The sequence below is a fragment of the Prionailurus bengalensis genome, chromosome D4 (assembly GCF_016509475.1).
Source record: "Prionailurus bengalensis isolate Pbe53 chromosome D4, Fcat_Pben_1.1_paternal_pri, whole genome shotgun sequence".
NCBI lineage: Eukaryota > Metazoa > Chordata > Mammalia > Carnivora > Felidae > Prionailurus > Prionailurus bengalensis.
The window spans coordinates 79,986,759-80,005,097 of record NC_057359.1 but is presented as its reverse complement, the minus strand read 5'-3'; the positions used below and the strand labels follow the sequence as shown (position 1 = coordinate 80,005,097).

The 18,339-nt window shown below is 38.0% G+C and overlaps 1 protein-coding gene across 1 annotated transcript in view; it reads left to right on the top strand.

Moving 5' to 3' along the window:
• MEGF9 (multiple EGF like domains 9) overlaps positions 1-18,339 on the top strand; it is a 90,793-nt gene that overhangs the window by 54,957 nt on the left and 17,497 nt on the right. The window lies entirely within an intron of this gene.

Below are 18,339 nucleotides of genomic sequence, written 5' to 3'. Positions count from 1 at the left end.
AAAATGTAAAAAGTATGTGTGTTTTTTTTTTTTTAACAACAATTAACTTTCAAAGAGAAAAAAAAGAAAAATCACTCTATCAGAAGTCTGGTGGATAGAGAGAGTGAGCTGGGGCAAGGAGACCAGTAAGGAGGATATTGTAACAATCCAAGCAAGAGAGCTAAAGACCTGATGTAAGACATTGGCACTGGCATTGGCAATGGTGCTGGAGAGGTGGGAACCAGTGTAAGAGGTATCTGGACAGTAAAATATACAGGGCTAGGTGGTTGTTCATATGTACAGAGTAAAGGGAAAGAGAGAGATGACTCTCCCTTGTTTCTGGGTTGGGTGCATGAGTGAAGAGATATTCCATTAAGTAGATAAAGAATACAGGTATATGAGCAAGATAGAGGGAGATGATAATGTTAGGTTTTAAACATGTTCATTTTGAAGTGATGGTGGTATATTCAGATAGAGATGTCTGGTAGAGACTTGCATATATATTGTGTACCAAACTCAAGAAATCTTATAGCATATTCTTATGCTATTCCTTAGGAAAACAGAACAATGCCTCATAGCTTTAATTTTATTTAAAAGTAATTTTATTTTATACCCTAATTATTCTTCTTGCAATTGTACCAATCTCTAGTTTAAATTATCTTCTTAAAATTCACTTCTGTATTTTTTCCTTGAAGGTAGAATTTTAAAAGGCAGCCATCTTAGTCAAAAGCAGGTAACTGACCTCAGCCTGTTTCCTATTGTAATTAATTTGTTCCAGTAGATGTTTGCACAGTGCCAATGGTTTATGTCTTAGAAGATATTTTAAGCATATTACACCAAGTATCATGGTAAGTTCACGGTAAAACAAATTAGACTAAAATTTGAATGTTAATAAATGGCCAGACAGAGGCTTATTCGGAAAAAGGCACCGAGTGCATTGAGTTTAAGTGTAAATAATGTGTGTCTGTTACAGTTTAGATAGCTCTGTATGTTTTTCAGCACACTTCTAGCTTACGTCCTCCATTCAGTACAGTGCATGCTCTGCCCTCCTGGTCTTGTAATTATTAACTAGAAGAACAGCTGTAGTCAAATAATTAAAAAAAAACCAACACATCTTTCTTCTAGCTATTGATGACCTTTGAGAACATTAACATAACATGTCACAGTGAATTGATACAGCTGCTGTTGATCAAACATGGTACTTTCCTAAACCATGCTGCAGACTCTTCTACTTGTTTATTTTATTAGCCTACTTTTAGGCCAGTTTGGGATTAAAAAAATTGTTTTAATGTTTATTGATTTTTGAAGGAAAGAGAGAGTGTGAGCGGGGGAGGGGCAGAGAGAGAGGGGGACACAGGAGAGTGACATAGGGCTCAAACCCATGAACTGTGAGATTGTGACGTTAGCTGAAGTCGGACACTTAACCAACTGAGCCATCCAGGTACCCCTGGGATTTTTTAAAGAAATATTTTAAAGTTAAAGTTTTGTTATTGATAATATTAAATGGTAATTTATTTTGCTTCTTCTGAAAGACTTCCACAAATATGTAAATGTATATGTGCTAATACTACAAATAATCAAGTTTGTACAAATGCAGTATTTGGCATCAAGGTGTTTATTTATTTAACAAATTATGTGCAAGATACTTTAATAGATCCTGTGGGAAATAAAAGATTAATAAGACAGTGGGTCTTACTCCAAAGGAGCTTCCAGTTTAGTAAGGACACCAAAAAAAAAAGTGTATATAAATAATTATAATATGAAGTAAAAATTGACATCATAAACTAAAAAGATAAAATGTTAAGGGGATTAAGAATCTGGGAGATCTCACTTACAGCTGAAAAAATCAGAGATGATTTCATTGAAGAGATAGCTTTTGACTTCAGTTTTGAAGATAGGAAAGGATTAGGCATATAGAAGTGGACAAGGTGGGAAAGGATGTTATTATAGAACAGGAAAGATCAAGATTAATGACTCAGAGATGTGCCTATATAGGATGTAAGGTGGAAGGGAAGTGGGGGCAGAGGAGATAAATCTGTCAGGTCCTGCTGGGGTCAGGTCATGGAGGGCCTCAAGGGCCAGACGAATGATTTGGATTTTATTCATGAAGTAGTCTTTAGGCGGAAGAAAGATCAGCACTGTGTCCTTGCAGTAGTAGGATGGATGGGTATAAGTAAGGGGAGATTAGAGGCAGAATGAAAACTAGTGAGGGCCCAAATTAGGATAATAATAGTAAGAACAGAGAGAATAAATATATCAGAGAGAATAAATCAAACAGAATAGATTGTGGACAATAGCAAAAATGGTGATATGCCCCATGATAGCAAGATTTCTGTGCCTAATACTCGTCAAGTTTGTGATTCTTGCATTACGACACACACACAAATCTAAAGGTAGTTTGTATTTCTAAGTTGAATTTAAGGAATTGCTCAGTCTCAGGTTTCCTTCTCAGGCCCATACTCTCTCCCCGAGTTCCCATTCTTCCTTTGTTGATGGCCGCAGGGATCGAATCTGCTTTCCTATATGCTTCAGCGGTTGCGGCCGCCCACTGTGTCCCAGGGGATTTTTATTCCCAATGCAGCCTTGCTGCTGAGTGTCAGCAGGGTCCCCACATGCATGTTCTTTCTGTGTTGCTAAAAATAAATCCAAGGGCCCTTTACCTTTCGAGAGTTCTAAAAAACGATTAATCGTTGTTGAGAGGTTTGTAGGGGTAGCGGATATAAAAGATATGGGTAAATTGAATGGTTATATAATTGACAAACTTTTCCACAAACAAGGTGCAAATATAGGCATACCTCTGTTATTTTGCCAATTAATTACTCTGACACTCATATGCCTCAGTAGCAGCCCAATTTCCTTTTGAGGCAACCCATTCTCCAACAATTAATTACTCATTTTCCAATATCTCTAGGGTTCAGCCCTTCTCTGATGCTGAGTATCAAGGGAATGCGGTTCTAAACAGGTCACTGACATTACTGTTTTTCACTCCTATGTAGAAAGGCTGGGTTGAAGCCTGGCCCTGAACAGTCTGACAGATTGTGCTTGCTCACTACTGTAGTGATGCTTTTACTGGCCCAGATCCTTGCAGAGGCAGCAACAAGTCTTTGAGGAGGATGAGCCCATGCATCAGTGCCAAGTTCTTTCAGGACGCTCTAAACTAGGGCTAGAGTCATAGATCTCAACAATCAGCTCCTTCAGTCTATCCATGCAGCCCTATTCCAGTACGCAAGCCAGCTCCAAGAGTACCAGTTGAGGACATTTTGTAGAATCTTTCACCTAACAACCCCAAATCTCCCTCCCTCCCCAATAAAACAGGTCTTGCCAAACCTTTCCCCCAGGACAGCGGTGCCTACTCGCTCTGTACCACACAGCTAAGAGAAACTGGAACAAGTGATTCTTCACCCGGTCAAGAGAATTTGCTTCGCAGCTACTTTCGATGCCTGCCCAAATGGCAAAGCATTTGTAAACTTCTCTTGCTAAAGAAGAAAGAAACCACAGATTTAATCTTTAGTTAAGCATCTCTTGGACAGGACATTTTACTATACTTAAAAAGGTTAAAAATCTTATAAACATATAGTGGTTTTCTGACATGAAGTTTGACTTCTCTCTCAGATGAAAACACCACACAAGTTGGCGAATAACATTAGCATTATTACTCTCACCATCAACCCCAGAAGGAACAACATTAACATCTATTGAATGTTTGCTATGTGCCAGGCTATGTTTCACAGGTGGAGAAACTGAGACTTGAGTAATTTGCTCCAAAACAGCCAGTGCCAGAAACGGGCTCAAACCAATACCTGTCTGACTATCCTGCCTTTAGTAGGTCCCAGTGTTTCTTGAGTGGCTGAACCTCTGCTTATTTTCTAAATAAACCTAATAACCATCCTAAGTTAAGCTACCATACAGACAGATCCCCAGCATGAAAACTCATCATTTGAGTGATCAAGATAACATCATCAGTAATAAGTCATGTGGTAGTATCATGTACCCCCTAATATGAGGCAATGAGAACGTCATGTTACCTCTGCGATTGTCTTCACTAAAACCCATACTCTCGGTCTAATTATGACAAGACACCAGACAAACCCAAATTGAGGAACATTTTATAAAATAGTACTCTTCAAAAGCTTCAAGGTTCTAAAAGACAAGGAAAGACCAAGAAACTGTCAGATTGGAGGAGGCCAAGGAGTCATGACCAGTAAACGTAAGGTGTTATCGTGGGTTGGATCCTGGAACAGAAAAAGGACATTAGTGTAAAAATTAGGGAAATATGATAAGGTCTATATTTAATAGTACTATAGCAATGTTAATTGTCAATTTTGATGAATATACCATAGTTGTATAAGAAGTTAACCTTAGGGGAATTTGGGTGACGAATATATAAGAACTGTCTGTACTATCTTTACACTTTTCTTTAAATCCAATATTATTTAGAAATAAAAAGTTAACATGATTGTTAGGGCAGTCAGTCAAGGGAATATGGATGGTGTTAGTGTTTTCTGATGATGATGTAGTTGGTCCTACTGATAATTCTCAGCCTTGGGTCTGGAAGAGGAATCAGGATAAGGAAATTAACTTTGCTGGCATGAAGAGCTGCCACTTTAGATGTATGACATTGTGGTTAGAATATACAATCAAATTCATAGCCTACTTTACTGGTTTTAATATCTCTTTTTTCTCTAAAGTTTTAAAAGAGCGTCTAAACCTTGTATTAGTAGACTTGGGCTACAATAGGACTCTTGTTCCCACACAGAAGGCTTTGTCTTCCCCTGTGTCCTCTGAAAGAAAATTAAATCAGCATGACTTGTTCCATCTCAGATGGGTTTTTTTTTTTTTTATAGCAAGAAATATGTTTCCTAGAGGGTAGAGAGAAATATGGGACTGTTCATCTTTTTTCTCCTTGGATTTGGTCTCCACTCAAAATATCTAAATTTGTCAATCCCAGAGAGAGATCTTGACTTGAAGTTTCTCCAAAGTTTCTATGAAAAGGGACACAAGTACTTTAGCTGTGATTATTTTAATATTTGAAGTGTATAGGACTAGTTTAGAAAATTATCAATTCCATTATTATTGTTCTTTATACATTAGATGAATTCTCTGGTATGATATATTCAGTGTGTTTCAACAATTTGGGTATTTCGGGCTTGCTCCTGTGGTTATAAATTCAGTAGGTTTCCAGGTAATGTTAATAACTAACGTCTGTAAAGTCAGTTACAATTAATAGTATTTTCTTAGCCTGTACATTTAATCATTTGATTCTAACAACAACCCTGTAGGTAAGGTGAGGTTGAAGTAGTTAAGGATGATTTCCGGGGCGCCTGGGTGGCGCAGTTGGTTAAGCGTCCGACTTCAGCCAGGTCACGATCTCGCGGTCCGTGAGTTCGAGCCCCGCGTCAGGCTCTGGGCTGATGGCTCAGAGCCTGGAGCCTGTTTCCGATTCTGTGTCTCCCTCTCTCTCTGCCCCTCGTCTCTCTCTGTCCCAAAAATAAATAAACGTTGAAAAAAAAATCTTTAAAAAAAAAGGATGATTTCCTACCAAATTACAGATGAGAATAAATTGAAAGGTTACATGATAAGCCCAAGCTTGGATGTCTGTTAAATTCCAGAGCAAGAGCAGTTAACTCCAGATCTTCTGACACCTATCCCATGTTCTTTCTGTTACCTTAAACTCCCATGGCATGCAGTTCTGGGCTAGTATATGCCCCTATGCTCAAGGTCACAAATTCTTAACCTACAAGGAGAAAAGCACATGAAACGTAATGGTGGATATGTACGTTTTTCTGTGGAAAAGGTCTATAAGATTTAACAGATTCTCAAAGAGATCTGAGATGCCATCAAGTTTAAGAAGCTTTATCCTAAATACTATCAGGAAGGACATAGACATTCTTCTCACACTGCCAGAAGCAGTAATGAAAATATGGCTTATATTGTCAATAACAGAATCACTTCCTCCTCGTCTGCCAATTCCTAACACATACACTATGACCATTTCCTTAATTAAGTTTTAAATTTGCTGATCCTGGGGCGCCTGGGTGGCTGAGTCGGTTGTGCATCCGACTTTGGCTCAGGTCATGTTCTCACCGTTCGTGAGTACGAGCCCCGCGTTGGGCTCTGCGCTGACAGCTTGGAGCCTGGAGCCTGCTTCGGATTCTGTGTCCCCCTCTCTCTCTGCCCCACCCCTGCTTGTGCTCTGTCTCTCTCTGTCTTTCAAAAATGAATAAACACACAAAAAATTAAAAAAAAATTAAATTTGCTGATCCTGAATTGGTTTTTTAAAAGAGTTCTATGATTGAATAAAATGCCCAGTAAAAGATATTATAGATATTTGAAAGAAAAGTTTTTACAGAAAAACATATTAGTTTTTTCAACTAAACTGTTCACCCAAGGAAGCTGCATAATCCAGGAGAGGCAGCAGGAGGAACAGAAGGAAACTAACATTTGATAAATCTGTTAAACCTCTGTTTTTGATGCTTTACACATATAACCTCTCTGACTTCTTAGAACAACTTAGGTGTCTTGCTCTTAGAAACTGAGTTACTAAGCAATATGGCATAATTAATAAATGGTAGAGCTTAGATTTGAGCCCATGTCTATCTGACTCCAAGACTCTCCCCACTGTACCCTAAAATGGAATGGGCAAGATTAGATATGGCATTGTGAGTCTCAGTGTAAGTGTAGGTGTAGGTATGGGTGAACATGATTCATCGACCTAAGGAGTGGCCAATAGAGACATAAATCTGTAAATCAGAGCTGGGCTACAATGAAATTAAATATTGTATAGAAGAAGGCAACATGAGTATTGAGAGCATCCATAGAGAATCATTTGAAAGTCAGGAATTAGGATATTATAAATATCAAAGTTGAGTCCACTTGACTTGCTGGGGCTTAAATGGCTTAAATGACAGGCATTTGACATGTGGGAGATCTGGAAGTAAGTGTTGTGAACCTAGTCATCGGGGTGGGAAGTGGGAAGATAGGACCACTGGGACCAGGAGCCAAGCATTGAGAAATTAGGGACAGTAGTTATAATTCAGCCATCTAAACTATAGAGAACTAAGGTCAAAGGAACCAGTAGCGAATGGGACTTAATGACAATTCACTGAGGTTGATTGCCTTAAGTACCCTCTTCTTACGTCAGAACTAACACCGAATTAAGAGTTAAGCAGTAAGCTCAGAGATGGAAATCAAGCAGCTTTACCAGTCAGGGGCTAGGAATATAAAAAGTAGAGTGAAACAAGTGTAATGATATTTTTCCAGTTAATCTACTACAGTGCTTCTTCAGGTATGGTCCTCAGGCCAATATCAGCATAACCTGGGAATTGGTTAGAAGTGCAAATTCTTGGGTCCAACCCCAGACCTATTGAATCAGAAATTCTGAGATAGGGCCTAGCAATCAGAACCACTGATCTAGTGGACAATATGTTGCCCACAAAAACCTGAGGTCAACTTCTACCCAGAAGAAAACCAGAACTAATAACGAGGAGGCTGTTTGAGGCATTCCAGTCTCTGTTCTTTGTTTATATGAGGACCATACAAGCTAAAGAGGCTTGGGCTTAAGCAAAATAGACTTTTCTTCGAGGGCTAGTAAATTATTTCTTTCCTTTCTGCTCTTTTTTGCCCTTCAAAGGACAAATCCAAGGGATCAAGATCAATGTCTTACAATGTTGACTGGCCCATCACATACCAGTCATTAAATGTCTCATTTTGCTCACCTGAAATAAATATCCTATTTCAAGGATTCTGAGAGGTTTACTTAAATGTAACATAAAGTGGGGCACCTGTGTGGCTCAGTCAGTTGAGTCTGACTCCTGATTTTTGGCTCAGGTCATGATCTCAGGGTTGTGCAGTCAAGCTCCACACCAGGCTCTGTGCTAGCATGGAGCCTGCTTGGGATTCTCTCTCTCTCCTTCTGCTCCTCTCCCCCACTCGCAGTCTCAATCAATCAATTAATCAATAAATCAATGGAACATAAAGTATCAAGATTAGGTACTTGGACAATATTAAATGGACTAAATTGAAGACAAATATTGTACTCAGAAGGCATCATGAATTAATGAGGGAAGCATACATAGATTTTGGAGCCAGATTACCTGATCATTAAATGGAAAAATTTTGAGTGTCTATCATGTGCCAGGCACTGTGCTAGGCCCTGGCTATATAACGGTGGAGAAAAAAGAAAACCAGATAAAACCCCCTGATTTCATAGAGCTGACATTCTAGATGGGGAGAGATTTAATAAACAATGGAAATGAAATATGTATTATGTTAAATAGTAAGAGATATTGTAATTTTAGATGTTGTGGCTGGCCAAGGCCTTGTTGAGAATATAACATTTGAATCAATAATGAAAAGAAGTAAGGGAGCATGCCTCATGGGTCCCCTGGGTGAAGGCTATTGCTAACAGAAAGGACAGTGGGTGCAGGGTGTCTGATACAGAAACATCCACAGTGCGTCTGAACAACAGCAAGGTGAGCATAGCTGAGCGTTGGAAGATGGGAGAAGGGATTAGGGGAGCGCTAGATAAAAGCAAAATCTATACGCGGATGCTGAGAATACAGTCCTTCCAACATGTCTCTGTTTTTAAAAACATTTATATGAAAAACTTGAGGGGAAAAGTTGGTTCAGAGACAAACAGATAAATAGAACAGAAATGAAAGCCCAGAAACACCCCATGTGTATAAAGATATTTCACATATGGCTGAGTAGGTACTGAAGTTTAGTGATACACTTCAACGACCCTGTGAGTGTAGTGGCAGTACTTGCATAGTCTTTACTATGTGTCAGACACTGTTCTGCCTGCTTAACACACCCTAACTAAATTAATCTTCACAAACCTGTGAGAGAGAGACTATTATTTTCTCCATTTTACAAGTGAGGAAACTGAAGCACAAAGAGTTTAAGTAATTTATTTGCGGTCATATGGCTAGTAAGTGATAAAGCCAGGATTTGAATCCAGGTAGTCTAACTCCAGTGTTCATATGTTAGCTACTTTGTGAAAATATACAACTTCTAGACAAGCCTCAAACTGAGAGAAGATAATTGTAGCACATTAAACTGACAAGGGATAGATTTTTCAAGAATATATAAAGAACATGTACACATTAACGTCAGAAATAGGTGGGAAAAAATTTGTAGCTCTGTGTGGTGACAGACGGTAGCTGGACTCATTATGGTGATTGTTTCTCAATGTATACAAATATCAAATCATTATGTTGTATACCCGAAACTAGTATGTTATATGTCAATTATCCTTTTATAAAAAAAAAGAATACTTGGGCAGACTTTTCACAGAAGAGGAAACTCAAATGGCCAGTAAACTTGAAAACGTGTTCCATCTCATTAATCTGGAGAATGTATTTAAAAACCATGGTATGATACCATTTCGAGCTGCCAGATTGGCAAAATTTTTTAATAATTTTTTTTCAACGTTTTTATTTATTTTTGGGACAGAGAGAGACAGAGCATGAACGGGGGAGGGGCAGAGAGAGAGGGAGACACAGAATCGGAAACAGGCTCCAGGCTCTGAGCCATCAGCCCAGAGCCCGACGCGGGGCTCGAACTCACGGACCGTGAGATTGTGACCCGGCTGAAGTCGGACGCTTAACCGACTGCGCCACCCAGGCGCCCCCAGATTGGCAAAATTTTTAACGCTGGTGATATCAAGTGTTGGTGAGGATACAGAGCAATGGGACCATGATTCCATTGCTAATAGGGGTGCAAATTGTGACCGCCACTTTGGAAAACAGGCATTGCCTTGTATGTTGGTGCTGTACAAGCTACTACCTAGCAATTTTATTCCTTGGTATATACTCTAGAGTAAAGCATGCTCATATGTACCCGAAGATATACAGGTGTTATCTATACTACCTAATGAAAACAACCCAAATGTCTACAAGAATGAATACACTAGGGTTATATTCATATGATAAAATACAATACAGCAGTGAAAAAAAGAGTGACTACAGCTGTACAAATGTATATCGATAAATCGATAAACCATAATACTGTATGGGACAAAGTAAATCAAAGAATACATGATGTTTATTAATATAAGGTTTAAGAGCAGGCAAAACTATCTGATACATTATTTAGTAATACAGATAGAAATGATAAGCCTCTAACAGAGCTGAACTGACTAAAACACTTAGCTGCTTCTGGGGCAAGAGAAGGGAATGAAGTTGAAGGGGGAGCTTCAAATGTCTTGTCTAGTGGATATGAAATTGTTCAGTTTGGTGTTCTTTCTTACATTCCATTGTCTTTAAACTTACCTGCCTCTGAATGAATGATATATTTCACAATTAAAAAATAAAGATTAAAAAAGCATTGCAAACAACGGATGTTGGCAAGGATGCGGAGAAAGAGGATCTCTTTTGCATTGTTGGTGGTAATGCAAGCTGGTGCAGCCACTCTGGAAAACAGTATGGAGGCTCCTCAAAAAACTAAAAATGGAGCTACCCCAATTGCACTACTAGGCATTTCTCCACGGGATACAGGTGTGCTGTTTCGAAGGGGCACACACACCCCCATGTTTATAACAGCACCATCAACAATAGCCAAAGTATGGAAAGCACCCAAATGTCCATCGACGGATGAATGGATAAAGAAGATGTGGTATATATATACAATGGAGTATTACTCGGCAATCAAAAAGAATGAAATCTTGCCATTTGCTACTACATGGATGGAACTGGAGGGTATTATGCTAAGTGAAATTCGTCAGTCAGAGAAAGACAAAAATCATTTGACTTCACTCATATGAGGACTTTAAGAGAGAAAACAGATGAACATAAGGAAAGAGAAACAAAAATAGTAAAAAAACAGGGAGGGGGACAAAACATTAAGTGACTCATAAATATGGAGAACAAACTGAGGGTTGCTGGAGGGGTTGTGGGAGGGGGGGATGGGCTAAATGGGGAAGGGGCATTAAGGAATCTACTCCTGAAATCTTGTTTCACTATATGCTAATTTGGATGTAAATTTAAAAAAATTAAAATTAAAAAAAAAAAGCATTGCAAGGTTCTATCAATAAAGCTGTTAGGGGTGAGGGAGCTTTGCACGGAAACTGGCCAGCATTGGGGCATTTGCAAAACAGCGCCAGCTGCAGGTAGGAAAATAGTGCTCCCACGTCAGAGAATTGGATTGACACAGATCAGAAGCAATGTCTCATTCCCTTGGCAATCACTTTAAAATCCCATTCGTCAGAGGAGTTATTTAAACAACTGACAGTTGAGCCAGGGGAAGATTAACATAAGAAACCTTTCCCAGGAGCGTTGCAAGTCTATTAATATGAGCACGTTAAATCCTTCTGTCTTGCTTTCATTAAATACACAGAGGTAATCTATAAAATAAAGGAGAGAGAAAAAAGCCAGGTATTAGAAGGCAGAAGACCTGGGTTCTAATTCTGATTGCCCTCTGGATGTGTGACCTTGAAAATTGAGTCAGTTCATGTCATTGAAACTCTATTGACTGGGGATGTTGAGTATTAATATTTGGCCATGTATAGAGCTACTCATATTTGGAAGGCACTTCAATATGTAATTTTAACTAATTTCCACAATCTTTTGAAACAGGGATTATTATTCTTATTTTTCAGATGTAAAAACTTGCTCACTAATCAAGTAGCTAGAAAGTGGCAAAATTGAGACTTATGAATGCCATAGAATTATTGTAAGAACTAAAATAATCCATATGTAAGTATTGTGCTATGCACTTCATTTATGATCCCACAGTGTAAATGTTAATATTGTAAGTGTTAATATTGCCTCTTACTACCTCATCCCCAACAGGTTTAGAACTCAAAAGTTTAGGACTTGGGTTTAAAGGACTTGGTCCTTAGCACTGTCAATCTCAGTATTTTTGAGTTAAAGAGGTTTTTGTTTGCTTGTCTGGAAACTAAGCCACCACTTATGCTGTCATTTCCGTGAGGTCTAAATTCTAGGCACTACAAGTTAATTTTTGGAACACAGCATGTACACAAATCAAGTATTAATAATTACCCTTTCAGGTTAGTATCCAAAGTGTATAAAGAACTTATAAAACAGAACACCCAAAAAACAAATAATCCAATTAAAAATGGGCAGAAGACATGGCTAGACATTTTTTTCAAAGAAGACATACAGATGGCCAGCAGACACATAAAAAGATGCTCAAACATCAGTCATCATCAGGGAAACACAAATCAAAACTACAATAAGCTATCACCTCACACCTGTCAGAATGGCTGAAATCAACAACACAAGAAACAGTAGGTGTTGGCAAGGATAAGGAGAAAGGAGAACCTCTTATACTGTTGGTGGGAATGCAAACTGGTGCAGCCACTCTAGAAAAAAATATGGAGTTCCCTACAAAAGTTAAAAATAGAACTACCCCATGATCCAATAATTGCTTAGGTATTTACCCAAACAATACAAAAATACCAACTCAAAGAGATACATGCCCCCTGATATCTATAGCAGTGTTATCTACAATAGCCAAATTATGGAAAGAGCCCTCGTGTCCACTGATTGATTAATGGATAAGGAAGACGTGGTGTAGGCACACCATGGAATATTACTCAGCCATAAAAAAGAATGAAATCTTGCCATTTGCAATGACATGGATGGAGCTAGAGAGTATCATGCTAAGTGAGCTAGAGAGTATAATGCTAAGTGAAACAAGTCAGTCAGAGAAAGACAAATACCATACAATTTTGCTCATATGAGGAATTTAAGAAACAAAACAAATCAACAAAGGGGGTGGGGGAGAGAGAGAGAGAGAGAGAGAGAGAGAGAGAGAGAGAGAGAGAGGCAGGCAGTAAACCAAGAAACAGAGTCTTAACTATAGAGATGGTTACCAGAGGGGAGGTGGGTGGGGAAGATGAGTTATATAGGTGATGGGGTTTAAGGAGTGCACTTGTTGTGACGAGCACAGGGTGATGTATGGAAGTGTTGAATCACTATATTGTATACTTGAAACTAATATTACACTGTATGTTAACTGATGAATTGAAATTAAAAAAAATTTTTTTTCAAAAAAAATTACCCTTTCATTGAACAAATCTTTTACAATGGTTACAAAAGAATACAATGTTGACATATTTGAGAACCATCTTCTTTTCTAGGAGATGATACTGAAACTTCATGCTTTTTCTCTTTTCAAAATGACTTTTAAAATGCAGAAATCTCTTTCAAATAATGGAGTAATTGTGTGGGCTTGAGTATTCTTATGGCTGTATTTATTCCATTAAAAAAAGTGAAGGCAATGAGAAAGAACTTTACTAGTTGAATTAAGTTAAGGCTTCCAAGTTATGGCTCTGGAAATATTACACTTTCTATTTTTTTGCCATTAAGGTTTATTTCTGACTTTTCAAATAAGCTTTTAAATTTGATTTTGGTAAGATCAGCTATCAGAAAATATTTTTGCACTTAAGCAATACCCTTTTTGAGTGTTAAGAATTTCTGTCTGAATATGGATTTCCTCTAAGAATATTTTAGACTATTTGCCCTCAAAAATACAAGGAATGTCTAGTATAATGGCCCAATGTTTTCAACAATAAAGCTATCTTTTTTTTTTTTTTTTTTTTTTTGTCCAGCAAAGGAGCTTTGCTCATTGCATAATGGTCTTTTCCATGATTGTAGAAAGACAGAGGAACACAAAATGCATATGGTTTTTTGCCAAAATGCCCAATTACTGGGTTTCTTTCATAACCAAAAGGAGAAACTAATTTTTTATTACCTTTACAAAACCATGACACAAACATGAAGTTCAGAATTGCTAACAACTTTTCATTTTCTGTGTTTTCCCATGTAAAGACTTTCTAGTTAGTAAAACTTTCTCCAGCTTCCTTTTAATATCTTTACTACATTGAGAGACTTTATAATCAGCAATTTTCTGTTCCTTTCATACTATGTTTTAAGTAGTAGTTTCAGTCTCCTTCTACGTGTACTAAATTGTTTTGAGCTATTAAAGAAAAGATAGAGGAAAATTGATACCTCTGATCATCTATTTTTTTCTGTTTCTCGTTCTTTCCATGTCAGAGTGCCAACATGAGAGCTGAGGGGGAAGGAAGGAGAAAAGCGAGGCTTGTGGAAAACCACAAATAAATTAATTTCCCCCAATTAGAACTGTATCTTTTTAGTTATTTTGTGACTGCTTGAGTCCAAATTGATCACATGTTATCTAAAGATACGCCACGCACATATAATTGATATTTTGTAACTCTCAGGAAGAACATAGATAAACAGCACAAAAGGCGCCAAGACATTTAACAATTTAGAAAAACATCAAACCAATTAGCTAGTGTGTTCAAAAACTCCTCGGGTCTCACTGGTTTTGGCCCCACCTTATGTAGGATTTTGCAGATCCTTTCCCTTCTCAATTAAAAAAAATTTTCTTTCCCCAAACCATTTCTCCCAGGTTTTCACGATGTGCTCTCTTTTCCTATAGCCACCTTTTTGCTCCATACTAACGATTACCCTATATTCTTGCAGTTTGTCCAGGTTTGTTAATGGAATTTTAAAAGTAAATAACTTAGCCTTGTCTAGAGACTCCAGCCCATTTTCCTTAGAATTCTCAGGAAAAAATCAAGACCCACGATTCCTGTCATTACCTTCCTAGTGCTTTCATGCTGGAGTACCGATTATATGCCAGATACTGTGCTGAGTGCCCTGGGCATGCTGTCTTTCATTCCCACGGTCACCCTACAAAGTTTGGTATACTCGTCTTTATTTTGCAAATGAGAATCCTGCGTCTAAGGAAGAAGATGCACTTGGTCCCAACTAGTGACCAGCACAGCTAGAACATGAACCAAGCTCTCGGTCTCCTCAGGCGATGAATTTTCCATAGGCCTGGATACTTCCCCTCTTATGTTCCACCCTTCCCGTGCTAGTCAATGGTGTTATAAAATAATGGAAATCCTGGAGACTTTCCATCTACTCATCTAGATAATTTTTCAAAGTTTGACTTACTTAATTAAGTAATCTACACCCAACGTGGAGCTAGAAGTCATGACCCCAAGATCAGGAATGGCGTGCTCTTCTGGCTGAGCCAGCCAAGCACCCCTTAAGAGATCATTTTTCAGTGTTCAAGCCTTGTACTAGTTGTTCACACTTACGAATGTGATAAATTTTATAACTAAGTACTTAACAACCATAAGAAAATCTGAGGATTCTGTTTGGGATAATTTAAGAAATGTATAGAATATGCTTAGTTATACGTTGTACAGCATAGTTCCACAATGCTTGTGCTTTCTTTATAAATACTTCTATATTCGTCTTTCTGATGTAATTCTCCATACTCTATTAGTACTTAACGAGTAACTAACTCATGTCTGTAAAAGCGACACCAGATGAGCAAATTCTATCTTAAATTCTTTGTTAGTTGATCTCAGTAGTATAGATTTCTGACTTCTGTTCGAAATCTAGTTCTGTGTCCTTATTCGCCAGATATGAAGCTATGAGTCTTTGGTCCTTTCATTTCAAATCTATGGATACACATAAGTGGTCTGTTAACAGGACTTTTTTTCCCCCTGTCTTTGATTTCATTGCATTTATATCATTGACCTTTGCTTCAAAAAGCATTCAACAGCCTCTAACAGAGGGAGACCATGAAAGGGGGTGTTGTAAAGGCTTTATTCTGTAAAAGAAGTCACACACAGGGAAAGCTTTATATTTGCTGAGTGATTTAATTCTTATACATGCAGAAATTGGCAATGGGCCACGAGTAACATGGAAAGCACCACCTAGTGCAGTCTCACAACCAAACTTTCCCACTCCCTTCTATATTTAAAAAGAGAGAGAAAGCAGCTCCTTTCCCATTGTTTTAAAATCTACCCAGGAAAAGTGAAGCATGGTATCTAGACTAGCCAACCACTTTATCAGGATCTATAAAGCCACTCATGGATTTTTGTTTGTTTGTTTTAACATCAGCAACTAAGGAGCACTGTCTCCAGGGAGAAAGATGACTGCTTAAATCGGTCTTTTGAGTGCGCAGAGCAGAATTATGACGGGAAAGTCCACTTACAGGAATAGCAACCACTTTGAGAGCACTGGCTATGTTATGATTACGAGATATTATGAAGTGATTAGGTATTCCAAGATAATATCATTTTCTTGTAGGTTGGTGAGTTCGGCAAACACTGTCATTAAAAGTAACTGTTTATTCTTCCGAATGCCGAATAATCTAATCATGTAGAGAAATGAGGAACAAACATATTTTGATTAACTTTCTAAGAGCCTTGGAAATTGGCTAATAAATTGTTAGCAATTCTTTGGAAAGCACATTATTTCCTTTATAATTTTCTGACAGTCGAGCGAGACTTAAATCGACTAGTTCCTTCTTGTTGAGTAATAAGATATTCCTGCACTTCATATTTGATGAATACAGATTTACTTTGATAGATCTTTAAGTACCTTGGGATATTCTTGAGTAAGACTGTGTAAATGTATGCGGTGGGGTTTTTCCTCTTGTTTTCTTTTTTTGTGAAGTTACTTAAGAGACGTTGCTTGGTAATGTACATTTCTGTTGCTTGTCTAAAATCAAGCCTGGTCTTCTGCACTACGAACAGTATAAATTTTATTTAAGCATCAACATATTTGGGCTTGCATCTCTGGGAACCTTGGACTTTGCTAGGCTGCCGTTTCTCTTCAAGCAGTGGGAACTCAGCTTCTGTTGAGGAAGACCTGAAATTTACTGGAAGTAAGGAAAAAGACCACAGTTTATTCTGGGCACGGCAGACACAGCTCACTGGGGTGAGAACCTAAATAAATGGTAAATTGTGGTGACTGGAATCTACAGAACGAAGCTTGATACCCAAGTAGGTATCAAGTTATCTGGCAGGCAAATTTCTTGTACAAATTTAGGTTCAGGCTTAGGGAGTGGCAGGTAGCATGGTACAGTAAAAAAAGTCTAGCTTTGTATAAATCAGCCTGACTTACTAGGTGTGGACAGTACTTCAGCCCCTCCCCCACCCCGATTTCCCTCAGCAGTAAGACGAGGATTATGACTTCCACCTAGTAGGGTTATTTTCAGGATTAGAGAACATATATATGTTTATTGACATAGGCCATCAACAAATGATGGCTCATTATTTTTATCATCATCTTCAGCAGCAGCATGACTCCTGCTTTCAGATGCCTCCATTTTACGTCTTTTGTAAAATTACTTGTTAGTCAAGCAGTTGCATAACCTATATACTAGACAGCTTTGGGAGAGGAATACAGAGTTCAGTGGGTAACTTTTCAGGATACAAGACTTTGAAATATGTAAAATATATATTATTTACATAAGCCTGGCTTCCTTTCCCTTCTGGACTGATTTTGTTTGAGTAAAGCCCTAAGAATATTCCATGTAGAACTGTTTTTCTGCTTTTCTACTCCTTTTTGGCATAGCCTGGGACAGTGCAGAGAACTGTAAGTAGGAGAGAGAAGTAAACTTTGACTCTAGCTGCTCAAGAGAATTTTTTAGGGATGGAGGGTGAAAGCCTCATTATTTAGCCCAGGGGATGCTGACGAACAAGAGAGGCATATCTCAAAAACAAACAAACAAACAAAAAAACACAAAACCTTAGGTTTGTAGATTACAAGTAGAATACACATGGTTGGAAGTTGCTTCACCTCCATTCTGCAAAGTTCAGCTGAGAATTCCAGGAACTCTCAAAGTTGGAAGTTCTATTTTTATTATAGCAATAGGAATATGGGAATTATCAGGGGATTACTTCAACTCATATGTGTAAGAACCATGTAAGTATTAACAATTTTAGCCTGGGCTCTTGAACTAAAAGTAATAACTCCATGGGGGTTCACTGTCAGGAGCTGAATTTCTAAAAATATTATATTGAAAAGCAGTTTTATCTTCAATTGTCTCCCATCCATTATGACTGGTGCCAAAATATACTCAGGTAAAGTCTAAAAGTTTCAGGTTCAGAATAAGCATATAAAGAAGAGTCACGTTGTTAAATAAGGTATTTTTCTTACTTTACGTATTTATTTTTAAAGATTTTATTTTTAAGTAACCTCTGTACCCAGTGTGGGGCTCAAACCTACAAACCCGAGATCAAGAGTCACGTGCTCTACCGATTGAGCCAGCCAGGCACCCCTATGTTTCTTACTTTAGATTTTAGTTTTCTTTTTGGGGTTGACAATCTAGAATTTTTATATGGATTTAATCCAGAAAGGAATGGGGGTCCCCATTATAATCCTATTTACTTAATTGTGAATTCCAGTTTAGTTATCAGAAATATGATTTTAAGATAGCCTAGACCTAAAGTAGAAAATTATATTATTTCTAGCATCTCAATGGATATTAACTGATGCATTCATTAAGATTGTAGTCTCCATGTTTTTCAGCCAGAGGATAGGCTGGATGAAGACCAGGTGGTGG